The sequence below is a fragment of the Protopterus annectens genome, chromosome 3.part0, assembly GCF_019279795.1.
Source record: "Protopterus annectens isolate FY-2018-M chromosome 3.part0, PAN1.0, whole genome shotgun sequence".
Taxonomy (NCBI): Eukaryota; Metazoa; Chordata; order Ceratodontiformes; family Protopteridae; genus Protopterus; species Protopterus annectens.
In genome coordinates this window covers 1,278,960,507-1,278,982,464 of record NC_056731.1, presented here as the reverse complement: position 1 = coordinate 1,278,982,464, position 21,958 = coordinate 1,278,960,507, and the positions used below count along the sequence as shown (strand labels likewise).

At 36.9% G+C, this 21,958-nt stretch overlaps 1 protein-coding gene across 1 annotated transcript in view; it reads left to right on the top strand.

Annotated features, from left to right (window-relative positions):
* LOC122796731 (carbohydrate sulfotransferase 9-like) overlaps positions 1-21,958 on the top strand; it is a 1,153,521-nt gene that overhangs the window by 1,065,238 nt on the left and 66,325 nt on the right. The window lies entirely within an intron of this gene.

Genomic DNA, 21,958 nt, shown 5'->3' with positions numbered 1-21,958 from the left:
AATTCCCTCTCTCCCCAACCTAAGAACAAGTGAAACCAAAAAAAAATATATAGAGTACAGTATTAGGCCTATTTTTAATAGTAACTCTCAAGCAACCAGAAACTACAGTTATCCAGCATCTACCAATCCCTATGGGTGCCGGTTAACCAAGAGTTTACTGTAGTCAGAAGGTTTTACACTAAGAAATGTGGATTTCATTCTCAACTGACTCTGATTAGAACAAAAAAGTTCACTTTGTTTTGTAATGTATGAATATATAAAAGTGAACGTCTGTCTAAATGGCGGTATTTTAATGAAGTATATGTGTTTATACATCTAGTTAAACATACTATGAGTTTGGATGTACTACTGTGACAGCTGACATCTCCTCTAAGCATGAAATAGTAATTTATTTTGTACTGTGTCACTTAATGGTTTGAACATAGTCTCTAGATGACTGGTGATAAGGCACCCTGACCCCATGTGCAAAAATGGGAAAAAGGGGATGATGGATGTATACGTGTGTAATAAATATGTGCGTGCACACACACACACATATATATATATATATATATATATATATATATATACATATATATATATGGGTGTAGTGTCTGTCTCAAGTCATCAATTTTAACAAGTGTGAGGGGAGAAGTGTAGGGTGGCAAAAATGTTTAGTTTATGCACAATATTTTCTTTTGTTGGAATCCATCTTGTTTAAAGATGGATCCTGACATCCATGACCTGCCTTTCTCTGGTTTTCTTTCATTGCTAATGTGAATATTCAATGTAGAAAGTTGCTATGTGGAAGAGCAAAACTGATGCCTAATATGGAAAGTTACAGATAAGGAGTCTGCAGATTCTTTTTGAGCAAAATAATACAAAGGTGTTTAGTTTTAATTGGTCAGTGGCTGCAGCTTAATCTATACAAAATGTTTAAATGGTCAGTGGCTGTAGTTTAATATATGCAAAATGTTTTGCCTACAAGCATTTGCAGTATAAAATTATGAAGTTTCATGTGTTCAGGGAGACAACACCTTGTTTGTTTAGTCTCCCACGCATGTGCGTTCTTTTACACTAAATGAGATTATTCTAGTCTGATGAACTGTGTTGCATGAAGTTATTTTTAACCTTAACACAAGTAAGCAATGTTACAGGAATTCATCAACTTGAGTATTACTAATCATAAACAGGCTATCACTTGGTGCAAGTTCTGTGAGCAGAGTTCTACAGTTAGACAAAATACCTAACACCAAGATCTCTAGAATGTTAAGTCAGTATTGAGACCAACCACTCTGCACTGATCTCCTAGTCGATGAAGGGATGTTTAGTGTGTCCTCTAAACAGTAAAGATGCTGCAGCTGTAGTTATAAACCCCTAACATTATATACAGACAGGAAAAGTCGTGTTAGATAATTTTAAACAAAAGTTTACTCATCCATAATCTGAGCTGCTGCATACCCCACAAGCCCTGACTGATGTCACTGTATTTTCAGATTGCAGTGGGCAGAGGCAACACTGATCAAGCGAGGGTTCTGCTGGAGGCAATAAAAGCACAAAATATCACAACACTCATGGCTAAACCTAGAATTATAAACATTTGTTTCACTGATAGGGTAATTCCTTTCCCCAAGATGGTAGCACTGACTTTTGAGTAGTGATATGTGATTAAGGTGTGTGTATGTTTTTTTTTTGGGGGGGGGCAGTCTTGCCTCTTGTAAAAATGTTTTCTTACTTTTTATTTTAGGTGAAACTTGTTTTCTTAACTCTGTAAATTTGTATGAATGTAGATATATTTGAGATGTGGTGATATCTATTACAGCCTTAAAGATGGATTGGGCTAGGCCTGCAAATAGTCATATTTGATAAGTGCAATACCTCAATTAACAAACATCATAAATAACAAAAAACAGTCAATTATTCTTGAGTGCTCTATTTAGATCCATCATCATCATCAACAAACCCCTTTATCCCTGTTTCTATATAAGGTCAGGGTGGTGTGTCAACTGTCGACATCTCTCTTGATTCAGTGCCACTGTCCTACTTTCTTTGACAGACATGCCCAATTGTTGCAGGTCTTCTCTCACACAGTCCATCTATCTGTTTGCTGGATGCTCTCGTTTCCTCTTGCCTTTTTCCTGTCTATCCCAAGTCTGTTTCATCAGATTAAATTCTGCAGTCCTACACATCTGCCCAAACTACAGTAATCTGTTGTCTTTGATCTTCCCTGCAGTTGGAGCCACTTGGGCCTCTTCTCTGATGTCTTCATACATACATAAATACAAATATTTCATGCATGGGCATTAATGCCCTTCTTCTGTTTTGGCTGTTCCTGTTAGGGCCACCACAGCAGATCATCTGTTTACATTTCTTCCTGTCCTCTGCATCTTGCTATGTCACACCAAACACCTGCATGTCCTCTCTCACCACATCCTTAAACCTTATCTTAGGCCTTCCTCTTTTCCTTTTACCTGGCAGCTCCATTCTTAGCATCCTTTTCCCAATATACCCAGCATCCCTCCTCAGCACATGTCCAATCCAATGCAATCTCACCTCTCTGGCTTTGTCTCCAAACCGTTCAACTTGAGCTAACCCTCTAATATACTGATTCCTAATATTGTCCATCCTTGTCACACCCAGCTCAAATCTTAACATCTTTAACACTGCCACGTCTAGCTCTGACTCTTGCATTTTTGTCAGTGCATTAATGCCCGTCTAGCTTGCTAATATACAAAAATACTTGTTCCCATAGTAAGTGTCCAATCTCTTCTTAAAAATATCTAACTAGCACTTGCTTTAACATAATTTGGTAGTCTGTTCCATGCATCAGCTACTCTGTCAGAGAAGCAATTAGTACACTTTTCATTCCTATAGAATCTTCTACATAGGTTGTCTGATGATTCTCTAGTACTTTTTGATGACCCCAAACATTCCCAGAGGTAGCTGTCTCTAAATGTCCTATATACGTGAATAAGATTGAAAAATTAATAAGGTGCTGCTTAGTGTGAATCTTACTGTGATGGTTCCGAAGTCTTCTTAAGACACTCAGTCTTGCTGTCTGGGTTTTGCTGAAATCAAAGTCTGGTTATAGTTGCATTCACAGTCTGTTGCATACAGAAACTTGCAGAATATACACTGATGAGAGAATATACTTTACAGCACCAAACTCAGAGCAGTAACGAATAACTTTTATAACAAACCACATGGACTAATGTTGCAGCTTCAGGTACTGTTCTACTTTATTTCTCAAATAGCACAGATGATGTGAGAGATACAATATTACCTTGGAACAAGTGTGTGTTCCTACACAGATATCTCTAACATAACTGAATTAATACAGAGCTTATATACTTTTCTAGTCACGCACACACTTATAGATTTCGTCTTGGTATTCTATTTTGGGGAATTGCTCATCCTGTTGCAGATGCTGACTTGATGATATTGTTTTTAAGCTTTCTTGCTTAACAATGTCACATTTTTTTTCTTTGTATTAGGTCTGCTTTTTCTGACAGTATGAATATCCTATTTTTTTCTTTGGTATTCTGTTTTGATCTTTGTATGAGAATATCTGTTCTTGTGCAAATGCTGACTTCAAACTTTCTTACTTAACAATGTCTTATGATGACGATTGTTTTCCTGTTTGTCCAGCCTTTAAGGAACCATATTAGCTTTTTTCTGACAATGTGGAAACATACATCCTGTTTTTACATTTTGCTCTTTACTGACAATGTAATGCATACTTAAAAGGACAGCTTTTAAATTGTTGCTGATTCTGTATGAAAACATGTCCATTAAGCAAGTTCCTTATTTTTCAAGCCACAGTCATTTTAGTATGGATGCTAATCACATATTACTAAAATCTATTTCTGCATTTAAGCAAGCTTTATTTTATACCTTATTTATATTACATATTTGTAACAGAATTATTTTCAACCTTAATAATTTGTTGAGCATATTCTTACAATTCCCTCTTTTTTATTTTAAAACATGCTCAAAACACTTTATACTGATAACGTATTTTTGATCACATTATATAGAAAACACATTAAGAAACAAAATCTTTAGTCTTCTTTTGATACAATTTCTTTTGCAGACTATTCTGTGAAAATATTTCACCAGTTATAGGCTGTGTCTGCTTTAATTTTATTTTTTAACTTGATTAATTTATTCTTTTGCATTCACAGAATTTCATTTATGACTTAGAACTCTTTTGTTAACTCTTTGCAACTGTTGAATTAACTCTTTACTATAGACTAATATCTATAAGAGACAAGAACTATGTGCTATTCCAAGCATTTATACACTGCTGAAAATATACAGTTTCAATGTCATTTTAACCATAACATTGTGGTCATGTCTCTGAACTGCCCATTAACAACTTGGTAAAGTACTAAACTGGGCTTAGATAATAAATATTTGAATGTAATTATTTCAGTATATTTAATACTTGAGGATTAAAAAAAACATGATTTATACACTAGAGAATGCTATGTGCATATTAGTCCATTAGCTGTATAAATACAATATTTTAATATGATTTTCGTGTAACTCGGGTAACCAGTACTAATACAGATAAAATGGTGGTCCAAAAAACAATAATAAGACTCCAATTTAAAACCAGTGATAATATTACAACTTGACAAATTACTTTTGAACTTATTACAATGTATCCTGTACAGTATGTATTTACACAGACTGTTTGTTGTTCATGCATTTCAATCTATTAGCTGTCCTGGACCCATTGTGTAAAAAAACATGGTTTTTCACACATATTCATTACTAGACATTAATTTCATTTGTACTGAATTCTTTTGTATTTGTACATACAAAGACTATAAAGTACATTTAGTCTAATAACATTAACATCAAGCAAAATCTTGGAAAATTCGTAAGTCTCTTTAGAAGTATCTAGTGGAATTGCCACCAGAGGCAACTACACACCCAGAAATTAGACCATTCATGCTTTTGCATACCAACATTGTCTTGCCAAAAACATATTAAAAAATAGTGATCATTCTTGCTCAATTTTTACATATCTTTACTCTCCCTTATAGCTTTAATAAAGCAATTAATTTTAAGCCATTTCTTGTATAGCTTTACAGTTTAACAGGTTATAAATACAATTTAATACTAAACAATACAATAATATCTATTAATACTAAACAATACAATAATAACTATTATGATAGCTATTAGCAACTTGTAAAATATTCTTATCCTGTCAGGTATAATCCAGTATTTCTAATGCACTAATACCTGTTTTCCCCTCCCCCCTAAAAGAGTATTGTCAAGAAGGAATGAAATATTATTTCTTTGTGTAGCTTTAGTTTACACCCTTTTGCAATACATACACACACAGTCAGTGTAAACCTGAGAAAGTACCCCTCCCCCTGTAGTACTGCACTATTGTTTATTTGTTTTACGCTGTGAGAATAAAATGTATGTCAGCCCATCACTTGTTACTAATAAACTATGGACCTTTGTCTGATTTGATCATTTTTTTGGCTGTTTTCAATGACAGAATATATTTTTTCTGTTGCCTTTTTTGTCTACTACTACTAGTAGTTATTTGTACTCTCCTGTATACTTTATTTAAACTGTATATATACTATAGCCCATCTGTTGGCTGTACTTGATGTAACTGAGGGTTTTTTTTTTTTACTTTTAACTTTTACCTCATCATCATCTTTCGGCTTTTCCCATTAGGGGTCGCCACAGCGGATCATCTCTTTCCATTTCTTCCTATCCTCTGCATCCTGCTCTGTCACACCAACCGCCTGCATGTCCTCTCTCACCACGTCCATAAACCTTGTCTTAGGTCTTCCTCTTACCTGGCAGATCCATCCTTAGCATCTTTTTCCCAATATACCCATCATCCCTCCTCAGCACATGTCCAAACCAACGCAATCTCGTCTGTCTAGCTTTGTCTCCAAACTGTCCAACATGAGCTGAACCTCTAATATACTGATTCCTAATCCTATCCATCCTAGTCACACCGAGTGCAAATCTTAACATCTTTAACTCTGCCACAGATGATTTTTACCTACAAACAGATTATCAGTGACATATATGCACAATTTTGACATTTTATTACAATTACTAAATAATGTTGCATGTGAACATTTAACAATTATGTTTTAATAACAATACGTTTTTAGAAAAACTCAAGCCACTTGTCTGGCAATCAGTCTTGTTTTTTATCTTATCTTTCCAACATTTTCTGTAACTATTCATCCAGTCTAGGAAGGTCTAAGCTCACATTTCAGATTCTACAGCTATAGTTAACTCTTTTAATCATCTGTTAATACACTTGCAATTTAATAGTAAAATGCAGTTATAAAATACTTAGGATTATAATAAGTATTTGTGATTTGCATAACTATGCATTTATACTACATAAATAAACATTATTTTACAATTAGCTCACATATTTTTCTAACTTGGATTTTAGTATTTTTTTATTTATTTAACTGCCCTGCCATTCATTTTACAAAGACTGCTCGACTAACACCATCTGTGATTTTATCTCTTTTTAAAATTCAGAACTTTAACTGTTTGGTGTGGTGTTACTATACAATTTAAAAAAAAATTGTAAAAAACAAATATATATTAGCTTAACTAACACGTTTATATTTACATTATTTATATTTGCTGTTGTCTGCCTGTTATTCTTGTGGATTGTAACAAATGTACTTTAGATGAAAAGAAAATACATGCATGTCAGTCTTGTGACTTTAAATCTTTATACAAGCATGTCAGTCTAAGTCTTTACTGTTATTAACTATTTTTATTTGATTTTTACACACTACAACAGTTTTGTGTACCTTTTAACTATGCTACGAGAATGGCAGTTATTTGCTCTACTTTACTCTTTCCTGTAGTACTGATAAATGTCTTGCTTTAACTGAATGGAAGTTTTAAAACATTTGGGTATGAAAATCAAGAAACATCTAAGTAATGCATCTGTCCATATACCAGATCCTGCTGTATATGCCACCCATTCTTTAAATGCAAGCATGTTATAAAATATGCCTTTTTTATCATTCCACTGTAGTAAACTCTGCAATAAACTAGACTGTGTATATAAATCTCTAGTGGTTCCCTGTCCCTGTTCTACAATTTAAACTGGTTTTGTATTTTTTAACTCTTCCTTAAGCTGCGATATCAAGACAGTATTTTGTAGGTTAGCTTCTCTTAATTCATCTCATTCTTCCTTTTCCTTCAAACCTTGTTTAAGGCCTGTCATTTCTGTCTGTAATTGTTTAAGGGATGTATGATACCTGTTATTAGATTCCTCTGTTGACTGCAGGGCTCCTGTGCACTTTTGACAGAGATCTTGGATGTCATTCCTGAAGTTTTTAAACTCACCCTGTTTGTCTTTTAAGAATTTATTAAATTCTTCTGTCAATGTATCATAAGCCTTGTTCCTGTCCTCATCTGAATGTGTAGTCGTGGTATCATTCCACGCTTGTGCATAATTTTTAAAGGGTGTCACAAGATATACAGGGGATTCTGTCAATAACAGATGTGACTGTTGTTGTAATTCGGAAATTAATGTACTAACAGGACATAACTGCTTTACATCTGGATATAATGAAAACGCTTTACCTTTAGTTAATGCTTCATTATGAAAAGGTCTGTTTTCACAGTCTATTTTTTTAGCAATATCATGCAATACTTGTTTATGGAAGAGCACACAAAATGCAGTTTCTGTTGAATCACACAATAAACATTTGTCATACCCCACATGGTTTTCTTTGAGATACCAGTCAAATATTGTAATACATTCGCATAATGCTTTACTATCAACTTGCCCTAATAAGGTTTTACATTTGCTAACGTGCTGTGTATACCTACATTGCAATTTAAAGCTTGGCTTACACCTGCTGGAATTATGTCTGATAGCATCCATACTAAAAATGTGACACAGAAAAAAAGTCTTACCAGTTAGCAAAAAAACAGGTGAGCGGGCTGTTGTTGCTGATGGCTGGAAAATTTTCAGAGTCACTCAAGAAGCTGGGGAAACACAACATGCAGTGAACTGCTATGTAAATAGATGTCCACCTTTTTCTGAAGAATTAATGGCACTGCGACTTTCCTGTACTGCAGTCTCAATCTTGATTCAGACGTCTGAGAATTTTTACTACTACAAGCTGCATAAACTGGAATACTTCTGTTTAGGATTTACACATATGTACACTCCTCTTGGATATCTGTAAGAAACACTGTACAAATTCAGATATTTTAGTTTTTGTAGTAACCTACATTTTCACATCCATGGATGCCCTTGATATATTTCCACTGTACTCTTTCCGGTTTATTCATGCTCATGTCTTCATCTGTCCCACATTGTGCATCCTACTACCCAGCTTAGGTACTTCATCTCCTTCAGTTGTAGCTTGCCCAACCATTCTGCCCTCACTGCCCATGCTTTTGAACCATACACTATTACTGGTCATGCCACAGTTTTGTACACTTTACTTTTCAGCTTCTTTGACATTTTTGTGTCATATGCTATCCTTGATACTCTTTGCCAGTTGGCTGCAGCCCCTCTGATTGTAGCTTTGACCTCCTCATTCAGAGTTCCCTTCTCCTTAACAAACCCTTCCAGCTTGTTGAAGCTGTTAATTTGTTCCACTGTTTTTCCCAAAAATCTCAATTTTCAACTTCTGGTTTTCCCCATTTGCTAATGTTGTCCATCACCGGTATGAACAGCAGTGGGCTCAGAGATGAATCGTGATTTCACCCACTCCCCTGGGAACCCCTCTGTGAAGTCTGATTACTGTTTATATTTGTGTCATTGAGTCTTTGTACATAAGCCTGCACTAATTCTGCCAGTGTTTATGAGAATTCTGTCCATCACAGGGCTGCCCAAGCCAGCTTTCTTGAGACCTTATCACATGCTTTGTCCAAGCGTAGGAATGCTTAGGTGGACATTCTCCTTATAATCAGCTTCTTCTCTTCAGTCTCACTGCAAACATTCTACATCCTGATCTGAATCTGAACTGCTCATCTCCCATTGAGTATCCATTTATCAATCACCTTCTCTAGAACTTTCATGCAGTATGACAGGAGTTTAGTACCTCTGTACTGCCCATAGTTGTGAATGTTGCCTTTGTTTTTGTACATTGACACTAGTATGCTTATTCTGCAGTAATCTGAGATACACCGTTCTTTCCATACTGTTTTGAGTATCCTCAGGAGCCATGTCTGCCCTAACTCACCCAACATCTTGATCGTATCTGCTGTGACCTCCTCTGAGCTTGCTGTTTTCCCTGAATTAATTTTCCTTAGTGCTATTCTGCCTTCTTCTAGGTTGGGCTCTTCTTCTTTTGTTGTAGGATGCAACTTGGGCAGTACATCTTCTTTAAGTTTTCTTCATTTAGAAACTACTGGAAGTACTCTTTCAATCTACCTTTGATGTCCTGTGGACTGGTGAGCAGATTGTTGTTTGCATCCCTTTTGAAGGGTTTCTAATGACTATCTTCTTTATTTTTCTTCCTTTGCCTTGCAACTTGATAGTTTATTTGTGTATATACTGAGTCACTTTCCCCAAGCTGGTAGAGTGCCTCTGATACCTTGTTCTACACTATTGCAATTGCTGTCTTAGATAACCAGTATTCCTCCTTAACTGGGTCAGTCTTTTCTGTTTCCAACTTTTCAAGCACTCCTCCTTTCTTTTGATAACTTCCTGGATTTCTGCATTCCCCCACCGGCTTTTCTTATGTACCTTATTTCCATTCCTGGCTCACCCCCATAGCTGTTCTGTAGTTCTTACACATGCTGTTTTGAGGTGCTGCCATTCTTCTTCAATTCCCCATATTTTCTCTTCTTCTTGTGGTGCTAGAGCTCTGAGTATTTCCTTGAACTGTTGTGCTTTCTCTCCAGTCAATTTCAAGGTCTTCAGCTTAGTCTGTATTGACCTTAGAACCTTCTCTGACCACTACTTTCAGCCGATTGTAGCAACCAGTATTTTTTGCTGTGGACTGACTGTTTCACTGGAGATGACTTTGTAATCACTGTTTCTACCGCAGTTCCCCTTTCCTTAGTCAGCGGAAGTCTACCTGAGTTGCATGTTGGTCACTCGCGTTCTCCTGCGGATACCATGTGTTGACTATCATCAGGCCATTTGGCAGAGAGAAGTTTAAAAAGACCTCTCCATCCTTATTTGTGTTGCTTCACCCATGTGGACCAAAGCATTCCTCATATCTTGTTCTGTCTGTCCCACTGTGTGCATTCAGGTTACCCATTATCAACATCAGTTCACATTGTCCTGCTTTATATAGTAGTTCCTGCAGCTGCTGCCTGAATTCACTGTTATCATTCCTATCACAACCCTGCTGTGGGGCATAGGCAGAGATTACTCCCCTATCCTTACACTGGAGTCTTATTGCCATGTGTTTGTCACTAATTCTGATGACATTTCTCATGTCTTCAGAATCCTGTCCCTCACTACAATTTCCACACCATTTCTAGTCTGTCCTCCTCCTCCTCCTGAGTAAAAGACTCTGGATCCTAAGCTAAGCAGCTTTGTTGCACTGCCCTTCCATCTTGTCTCTTAGATACATAGGATGTCCAGCCTCCTCTTTATGATATTATCCACTTGTAAGCTATGTTCTGTCAGCAAACCTGCACTGAGTGTAGCAATCCTTACTTCATGTTTGGCAGGTTGATTTGTTTTACATTCAGCTTATGCTTCACAGACCTATCCCAGGTAACCAAAGCTGGACATTTGGATACCATATGGGCAATGGCTTATTGACCCAGGGCTGCTGGACTTTACAGCAGTAAATACCCATGCCAGTTATTTATTTATTTATTTTGTGTCGACATAAGTCAACACAACCAAATCACCTAGAGACAATTTTTAAACTGTCAAGTGGCTAGCCCTGTCACAGCTCCCAATCAGTGAAAAGCATCAGTGATATTTATACCCAGTTTATTTTAATCTAACTTTGCAGTAACACATATGTCTAATAGTGCTAACAGATGCATGTTTCAATTATTTCCAGCAGGCAGAAATCAGTCCTTTCTTCCCCACAAATGCAAGAAAACTGTGAGTGCTTAAAATGTAAATTTAGAGAAATGTGTAACCCTGAAATTAATATTACAATGAAAAGGCACATGTTTTACACTAGAAATCAAAAGCCTGGTGAAACTATAGCAGTGTATATCACCGACTTAAGAAATAAAGCAATGACGTTCAGATTTGGTGATGTGAGCTGATAAGACAGATGTGTGTGGTGTTAATAATGATGCAGTGAGAAAGATTTTGCTTTGAGACAGTGGTTTAACATTGAGCAAAGCCATTGACTTTGTCAAATATATCAGCTTACAGAAAAGTATACGAATATGCTTAAAATGAGAAAAACGTGCATGCAGTGTCTGCCAGTGCGAATATTGAAAGTGTACAACATAAAGCTAAGATAAAAAAGAAATATAAATCGAATGAGTCCTTATCACCCAACCTCATTGCTAACTGTCATAATTGTGAAGGCAGTCATGAACCTAAACAGGAGAAGTGCTTAGCCTTTGGTTAGCAATGTCATAAATGTAAAAAGTGGAATCATTTTAAAAGTCTAAAGTGGCACATATGTTTATTAAAAGAGAGTATCTGAAGAAGCAACTGGAATCATTTTAAAAGTCTAAAGTGGCACATATGTTTATTAAAAGAGAGTATCTGAAGAAGCAACTAGATCAAATAGAGAGCTGTGAGCAAACTTTCTATGTAAATGGTGTCTCTGTGATCAGTGAAACAGTTAGCACAGTAGATTATCAGTTGGCAGCAGAGAGTGAAATATTGTGTACTGTTTGAATTTATGGGAAACCTGTAGAGCTTAAAGTAGACATGAGATCCAAGTGTAATTTTATATCAGCACAAATTTTTGCCAGAGTAAAAGCTGGTGATAAACTTGATTCAGCAAAGTTTGCAAAACTAGTTACTTATGGTGGTGAAGAGACTCAGACTGATGGTGCAATAGTTCTCACATGCCATTCTGCTGGGAACAGCTATGACTTGCAATTTTATGTAATCAAAAGACACATGCAGTCATTGTTCGGCCTCGGAAAGTTTGAGTGTAGGACTAATTTCATTTAATAAAGAGGTCCACCATATAAGTCTGAACAATAATGATAGTTTTTCACATAATATTTTTAGTGAATATGTTGATATTTTCACAGATGAGCTTGGCAAACTACTAGTTGCATATTCCATGAAGTTAAGCCATGAAGTAAGCCGAGTTGTCAGAACAGCAAGGAAGATTCCAGTAGCAATGCAGAGCAAAGTCAAAGCAGAACTTGACAAAATGGTAAATTTAAGTGTCCTTACTCTAGTAAAAGAACTGATTGAATGGGTATACTCCTTGTTCGTAGCTCATAAGAAAAGCTCAAATGATATTCGAATATGTATTGATCACCATTGATCGAGGGAGTTGAACAAAGTGCTTAAATGTCATCATCCAATGTGCACAGTACAAGTAGTAGCCGCCTTCATGCCAAATGCCACTGTTTTTCAGTCTTAGATGCAAAAAGTTAATTTTGGCAAATTTTGCTGGATCACAGATCTTCATTGTTAACTATTTTCAGTACACAATTTGGTAGACATAGATTTTTAAGAATGCCATTTGGGATAAATTCTGCCAGTGAAGTATTTCAACATGCAATGGAACAAATTTTTCGGGTTATCCATGTGCTATCATAGTAAACAACATTATTGTATAGGGCAATGGTGAAGATGAACATGACAGAAACCTCAAGAAAGTTCTATACCGTTCTCATGAAGTAAATCTTAAACTGAATCCTCATAAATGTAAATTCAGACTGAAAAGTTAATTATGTGGGTCGTTTGCTTACCAGTTCTAACTTATAACCAGATCCGTCCAAACAAGCAGCAATTCTTCAGATTCCATTTCTAGAAAATGTCACATTTTTATAATGTTTTCTTGGTGTGGTCAACTATTTAGGAAAGTTCATCCTAGACCTAAGTGAGCTTTCTGCACCTTTACATGACTTGACACGCAAACATATAAACTGGTCCTGGTTGGAACACCACCAAGGAGCATTTAACGTTCTGAAATAGAAAATTGCCATTTCACCCACATTGAAACCTGTAAGTCTTTCATGTGATGCTTCAAAGTATGGTCTTGGTGCAGCATGTCTTCAAGAAGGCATACCAATAGCCTATGCATCCAGAAATTTAACTCAAACAGAAATGCAGTATGTGCCAATTGAAAAAGAGCTTTTGGCAGTAGTGTTTGCATGTTCGAAGTTCAGTGATTATATTTATGGCAAACCTGTTCAAAGATAGAATGATCACCAACCTCTAGTGTCAGTTCTGAAAAAGCCAATACATACAGTCCCAGCATGCTTACAATGCATGATGTTAAAATTGTAAAAGTACAATTTCAATATTGTCTATACAAAAAGGCACATTTCTGTACCTTGCTGATGCTTTGTGGCGAGCACCCAGACAAACAACAGAACAGCATGACAATGAGAAAGCAGACTTTGAAGTCATGGAAGTCAAAAATTTTTCCTCATCATGTCGTGATGAATTCAAAAATCATACAGCTTCAGAACCAATTCTCCAGAAGCTGAAACATCTTATCAGTCAAGTATGGCCAGCACGACAAACTAGTTTACCACTTCCGATACAGAAGTATTTTCCTTACAGAGCTGAGCTCTTGATGGAAGATGGAATCATCATGAAAGGTTCTAAACTGCTAATTCCTACCACATTACAACAGGAATATATCAAAATTTTGCATTGTGGTCACCCGGGTACTGAGTCAACCAAAAGAGGCATAGTATTTTGGCATTCTAGGTCAAAAGATATAGAGAAGGAAACTCAAGCATGATCTATTTGTAGCAGTACTAAATCGTACAAACAAAACAAACCACTTCAGCGAGACCAGATTCCTGAACTACCGTAGTCGACAGTTGCTACTGATATTTTCAAATGGAATGGTCAACATTAGTTTGTGTTAATAGACTCTTATTCGAATTGGTTTGAAATTGACCTTCTTCCTAATGTTATGTCCAGCACTGTCATTACGAAATTGAAGAGACATTTTTCTGTTTATGGTAGTCCTCACAAAGTCATATCTGACAATGTTGCACAGTTTACAAGTCAGCAGTTCAAGAATTTTGCTGAGTCTTGAGACTTTGTAGATGTTTCTAGTAGTCATGAGTATCCACAGTCCAACAGATTAGCTGAGCGTGCAGTTTAAAGTGCGAAATGTTTGTTGGAGAAATCCAAGAGAGATGGTACCAATGTTTTTCTTAACCTACTTAATTTCAGAAATATTTGGCGAGATAATTTGCTTGGTTCACTTGCGCACAGATTGATGTTCAGACAGACTAAAACAACTCTTTTGATCAGTAAACAACTATTGATACCAAATGCAAAGAACAACAGACTAATCAAGACTCATCTTTTGAAACAACGCTGGTCACAAACGTTGTACTATGATAAAGCCAGCAAATCTCTCAGACCATTAAGACAGTGAGAGATTGTGAGACTGCAGACATCTAAACAAACTTCTAAAGGATATGACCAGGTGGGAATTTTCAAAAATATTTGTAAAGAACCAAGATCTTACATCGTACAATCTGATGGACTAGATTTCAGAAGGAATCGAAGATGCATATTACCAATCTTCGAACCAGTGACGCAGCAGATTGCCTGTGCCAGAGACTCTAATTCTCAGAGTGACTCTACACTTGTTCGAATTCCAGAGCACAGTGTACTTTCTTCAAATAATCCTGATGTAATCCTTGAAGTTCCCCAGTCAAAGTTTTTATGTGACCAGATCGGTTAGAATTTCCAGACCCATTCTAAGATGCACAGCGACTTGGACTTGATTTAATTTGTTGTTAAATGTTGATGTGATATTTAGCTTGTAAAATATCTTGTTTTCCTATTGCGCATATCGAACAAATCAAAGAGAGAGGCTGTAGATCATCGTGGTACGTTACTGAGCACGTGCAACATCAGTGCCATTTTTGTATAGTCAGGCAGAGTAAATGCAGGCATGAATGGAGATGCACATGTGAGTATGCTTTACGTAATGAGTCAGTCAGTTAGCTTACGTATATGTTCCAGTTGCAGCTCTTGATGTATTTATGTACAATAAACAACTTGAACCCATCATAGTGCCTCAGTGTCTCACTTGAATGAAAGAGATATGCGACACAAAGGACTTGAGCCATCCATATCCTAGCATCAGGATGTGTCTGTTGCATGCTAGGGATTCAAGAATATATATGAATTTTTAACTTGCAATCCCTAAGCATATTCCCCCCTAATGTGAGGTACAGCCATCTTGCCATCTCTGGGTACATAGGTACATGTAAACACACGTGCACATGCGTGCGTATACACACACACGCACGCACCTTTCAAGGTTCAGTACCAAGAACACTTGGTCTGACATATAGTTTAACACAACAAAGTAGGTAACAAGGGAGGATTAGAAATGCACAAATCAGGAGTTCTTCTCCCCTCCCTACAAATATTATTTACTTTTTTAGCAGCAAGTTTTAGTTCATTGTTTTGGAGTAGCAGGTGCTTCTTCAACTGCAGAAACCAGTCATAAAACTGGCAAAAGTTTTCCCAAAAAGTCTTCACTTTAAGATAGGACCAGGTCATATAACAGTCAGCCTTCAACATGCCATGAAAGTATTTTTAAAAAATCTCTCTCGTGTCATTTGTTCAGTTATAATTATTGCTTTTCATTGTTTTTGAGCCTGCCCCCCCCCCCCAAGGAAAATAAGGTACAGCTCAATGGTATTCTTGAAAAAATGGCTAATTTCATTTCTATTATTCTGCCTTAGAGCTGTAGTTCCTGACATCTCCCCATTACACATTCCTTACTTCGGTGTAAAAAAATGTTGACTGTTCATGTGTGACCAACAGCTGGCAATGGCTGGGTGCCTGCCAGGTTGTCAGAAGTTCAGTTATTGCTGACTGTCTTTGCTTCAGGAAGTACTATTGGCCAAACAAACCCTAGATGTCATTCTGCAAGACATTTACTGTGAATGAGAATGTAGCAAGAAAATGTTATTTTGTACTCAACCCCATATTGTTTTTTGTCCAACCCATCTTTCATTTTAAAAATATTACTCTGTTAATTATGCTCTATGCACACTTAAACTATGCCAGATTTTACATTTTGCCACCTACGGATATATGTATGCATTGTATATAAAAGGTTGAGTTCAGATATGAGTCGTTTCCTAAGCAAGGAGTCTACAAGCCTTGAGTAAGTAGATAGTTTGCCTGCCCTGTTCTAGCTTTAATCAATCTCAGTATACAAGTTAAAGTAAGATTTAATTTGAAGTGAATCTAAACACTATTATTTTACCACTGGTCATCAAAAAATGATATAGACTCTTCTTTGCAATATATTACCGAATCAATTAACTTATTTAAAAAAATGCCTCAGACTTAAAATTTAATCAGAGTAAAACTGAAACATTATTAATCAATAAAAAAAATCAACAAAAACCTACAAAATCATAAGAATTTTAATTGGGAGAATAAGAGAGTACAATATCTAGGAATTAGTATTAAGTCCACTTGGAGAGAAACTATAATTCTAAACTACATAAACTTCTCAATAAATAATTGGAATAAAATGTTTTTCACTATAGAGGACAGACTCACATTAATAAAAATGAACATCCTACCAAAAATTTTATTTTACTCGCAATCCTTACTTTTATAAATTCCACCAGAAAAAATCTTTAAACAACTTAACACCTTGCTAATTAAGTTCCTTTGTTTTCCTCAAAAGCCAAGAATAGCTTAAAACTGGCACATAAGAGGTTTTGAAGATGGTGGAATTGGCTTCCCTAGCATTGAAATGCACTCAAAAGCTACTGTTATTAACATAGTGCTACACTGGTTATAACTGCTACTTATACCTCTAGTTGGAAACAATTACATGAAACTTATATAATATAATATATAATATTTAGTAGTAATTACGAAACACACACATCTTCCACTTTCTCTTATTCCCTTCTGTTAGCAAATAGTATCCATAACTGATCAATACTGTGTGTTTGTTTATTTAAAGTATACCACAGTAGCCTACTGATACAAGGTTATCCTGGTTTTCCAACTGAGAAATTAAGACAAGACTTACAGTTTCAGAGCAGTCCTTGGTCAATTGTGATTGTTCTTAACATATACTTGTCTTGCTTTGTGATTATTTCCAGCCCCTCATACAAGAACCTAACAGGGTCTCTACCCGCTTCGCTCCCCACCCTGCCCCCTATTCCCTCCCGCCCCCAGTGGTCCCACCTTTATTACACTCAGACCCCTCCCATCTTTCCAATAGCCAACCACAGCGCTAACCCAACACTACCTCCTCCATATTCCCTCTACTATCACACCTCCTCAACTGACATGTACAAGCATACCTTTCCTTTGCTCACTACATGCACTCTCCTTGCATATCTTACATCCTACCAAAGCTCCATCATTCCCCCACTCAACCACTACCACTGTACTACTACTCACACCACCACACATGTCTCACCCATACTTAGCTCCCCTCCCACCAGCTCAAGAACCATCCCTATGCACCCCCACATATTCTACCAACTATATTACTTAAACATAAAGCATCCCTACAACTTAACATAGTAACCCTCCCACCATACCTATTACCCACAGAGAACAATCATACAATTTCCCTTATAAACAAACACATTCAAAAACTGAGAAAACTACTAATCTCATGCATATCAAAACTAGCCCTAAGTGGAGACATCCACCCCAACCCTGGCCCTACCATCTCCAACCCCAGTCCTCATAATCAGACTAGAAACCACAACTTCTCCCATATTACAGCCAATAGAAAGCCAAGTGACTTCCTTCTACTAAGCCTAAATATTAGAAGTATATCCAACAAAGTCCATGAACTCCATGCCACCATAGACTTATACTCCCCAGATATAGTAATCCTGACAGAAACCTGGCTAAAATCTCACATTACCAGTGAGCAAATACTCCCTACAGGTTACGGCATACTAAGAGTAGACCGGCTAAACAAAAAAGGAGGTGGTGTAGCTATAATATTTAAACAACATCTAAACATCCAGATCTTAAAATCATCAGCTCCACAAATAGGCAATGAAGAAATAATATATACCAACCTCAAAATTAACCGAAACAAAACCATCAACATAATTGGAAGCTACTTCCCACCTGGCCAAAACATCCCTCCACTAGAAAACCCCCTCAGCTGGTCTACCCACCATCTCCCCCAAGAAACTATCATCTTAGGTGATTTCAATATTGACTGGCAATCCTGTTCTAGCAACAATCCAACCCATCATGTACACCTTCATGGCTTCACCCAACTAGTCCAGTCACCAACAAGGATAAATAAAAACTCCAGCAAGCACTCTACCCTGGATTGGATACTAGTCAGTAAGAACCCCCAGTCATATATAACAGGCTGCTTATCAGATAGCCTCAGTGATCACTCCCCAACATTCCTACTCAAAAATACCTGTACCAAGCTAAACCTGTCATCTATTGTCAAATACGTAAAAAATAAACTTTAACCCACTCACATTCATCTCATCCCTCAAAGAATGTAACTGGCATGCTCTAAAGTACCTCAGTCTAGATGACGCAGTTGAATCTTTTAATACTACCTTCCTGAACATCCTTAATTACCATGCCCCCATAAGATTTTCCAGAACCAAAGCACAATCCTCCCCATGGCTACAGAAAACCACTAAGTCAGAAATGAAAAACAGGGATAAAGCCTGGGAGCACTGGCGCAAAACCAAAACCCCGCAGCTAGACAGAAATTCCTAGAACTAGACAATAGAGTCAAAAAGCTAATAAAACAGGACAAATTCCAATACTACCAGTCTGCCCTAGACTCCTCACAACACAGCCCCAAACAATTCTGGTCCTCCATAAACTCCATCCTCCACCCAGGTAAAGTCAGTACCCTCCTCCTAACATCCCTCACTCCTCAGAAAATCTTGCTACCTCATTCAACACACACTTCACCCAAACCATACTATCACTAGCTAAACAACACAACCCTCCCTCCAACCCACACCTTCAACTAGTAATCTCCCACTGTTTTCTTTTTCTCCTGTACCTACCTCCAACATAAAAAACTGTTAACTAAACTTAAACCCACCAAATTAGCAGCAGACAACCTCCCAAGTGAATACCTACAAATCGCAGCTGATGCTCTGGCCTACCCAGTATCCATCTTGATTAACCGATCTCTGTCAGAAAGTTACGTTCCCACATTGTGGAAAGTCTCACATATAATTCCCCTCCACAAAGGTGGACCCTCTGCAGAACTAACCAATTACCGCCGCATAGCTATTCTCTCTCCACTCTCCAAAATACTAGAGAGATGCATACACTCTCAGGTCTCACACTACCTCCTTACTAACAACCTCCTTTCCAGTACTCAGCATGGTTTCCGACCAAACCATAGCACCACCACTGCCTTACTCTCCTTTACAAACACTATCCTTCAGCATAAAAACAATGGCTATCTCTCCTCTGCTACTTTCCTAGACTTATCTACAGCATTTGACATGGTCCCACACAAACAACTTATCTCTGTCTTCAGTAACCTATCCTTCTCACAATCAGTCACCAACTGGTTTCAGAGTTACCTGTCTGACCGCCAACAATCCGTTGTATGGCAGAATGACATATCTCCCCAACTACCTGTCTCCATAGGGGTTCCCCAAGGATCCATCCTTGGACCCCTACTTTTCTCTGTTTACACCAATAATCTAGCCTCTGCCACCAAACATGGCACACTCATCCAATACGCAGATGACTCTACCATCATCTGCTCAGCCCAGTCCCTACCCAAACTGCAAAAAGTCACACAGGAAGCCTTTTCCTCTGTTGAAACATGGTTATCCGATGCCCAATTAATACTCAACCCAAACAAAACTAAACTACTCATCTTCCAACCCACCAAACATACTCAAAACAACTCTCACTTTAACATCACAGCAAAAGACAACACCACTATATACCCAACTGAACACACCAAATTGCTAGGAGTGGAAATAGACAATAAACTAAAATTTGACATTCACATATCCATGACCATAAAAAAAGTCCACAAAAAACTAAGAGCATTATACAGAAATAAACAATTTCTCACCAAAGCAGCAAAGATTTCAATAGCAAATTCCCACCTTATCTCCACCCTACTTTATGCCTCTCCAGTATATACCAACCTAAGGCAATGTGATCTAAACAAGCTAGAGACCTGCTACAACAAAATCGCAAAATTCGCCACAGGGGCATCCTACCGTAGTCACCACTATCTCACACTTGCTGAACTGGGCTGGCTTGAACTCCCTCACCTCCTACAGTGGTATCAACTCTCACTCACCCACAAACTAGTAAACCATCCACTAAATGTCCCATCCCTCCAGAATCTACTCCAACCCTATCGCACCACCAGACCACTAAGATCCAGCAACAAAAATCACTTGCAGATCACTAAAGCCAATAACTCTGCTGGTGAAGCACTATTCTCTTGCGCCATAGCCAAATTATGGAACTCACTCCCACCCACAATTACCTCCGTACCATCATGCACCAACTTCAAAACTTTATTAAAAGCACACCTAAAAACATGCTGGCTATGCCCTTGCAACTCCCACTCTAATATCATCCACCCCATCCAACTACTACCTTTCTTTCACCTCCACTAACTACCTTGATGATAGCAAGCTCAGATGCTCATAAGCCTAGTACTTATTATACAGCAGGAACTTCTCATTGTTATATTTGTTAATGCCTGTTATGTACTTCACAGATAAAGATTCTAGTTGTCTACTGATGTACTATGTTCTTCATCTGTAAATATGTTGTAAGTAATTTCTATGTTAAATTGTTAATCACTATGTAATCCAATGTAACTACTGTCTGTTTATTTTACTGTGGAGCTTTTCTCCCCGGGCCTCCGCTGAAAATGGACCCACGTCCAGTCGGACACTCCCGGTCAACAAATTTAAATAAATAAAATAAATAAATAAATAAATAAACCCCTTGTTAGGAATAAGCAAAATGTATTGGATACTGCGAGATCATTGTCTATATAACAAGAAGTTCAATTATTTTACATATGGTATTAATCAAATCTTTAATTCCTTTAAAAGTATAACATAAAGTAACTATATTAAACAGCTACTTTTCTTATCTTCCATATTGCAAATGCCCCAGACTGCTTAAAGTCCTTTAACCTAAATAAAATGTTAAATCTTAAAGATAATAATTTAAAATTCTGGTATCAATTTATAGATAATTACATACATATGGTATTAATCAAATCTTTAATTCCTTTAAACGTATAACATAAAGTAACTATATTAAACAGCTACTTTTTCTTATATTCCCTATTGCAAATGCCCCAGACTACTTAGAGTCCTTTAACCTAAATAAAATGTTAAATCTTAAAGATAATAATTTAAAATTCTGGTATCAGTTTATAGATCATTACAAAGTACACCCATCAAACATACTCCTAGCTAGATACAATGTTACACAAGATAATTGGTTAACATTGCAAACTCTACGACAGTTTGTCGAGAATAAGTTAAAAACATCATTAAACACAAAGACCAGTACTTTGCCAAAATAATGTGTGACATCTCCATGGACACGAGTCATAATTTATGTATTTCCTTTATATACAAAGTCGTACGAGATGATTCCTTACCATTTGATTTAACCTTTTGGGACTACTCTACAAGAATGAATAAAGAATCTTTTTTCAGCTGATAATAAAAGAGTGTTATTAAAATCAGTAAGTAACACCACATCTTCTCTGTATTGGAAATTATATACCTGGAAGTTTTTAAACAGAAGTTTTTTCACTCCTCATAAAATAGCTGTTATCTCAAAGAATAAAGAATCAAAATGCTGGAGAAGTGGTGAATTCTTTGAAGCTAACTGGAG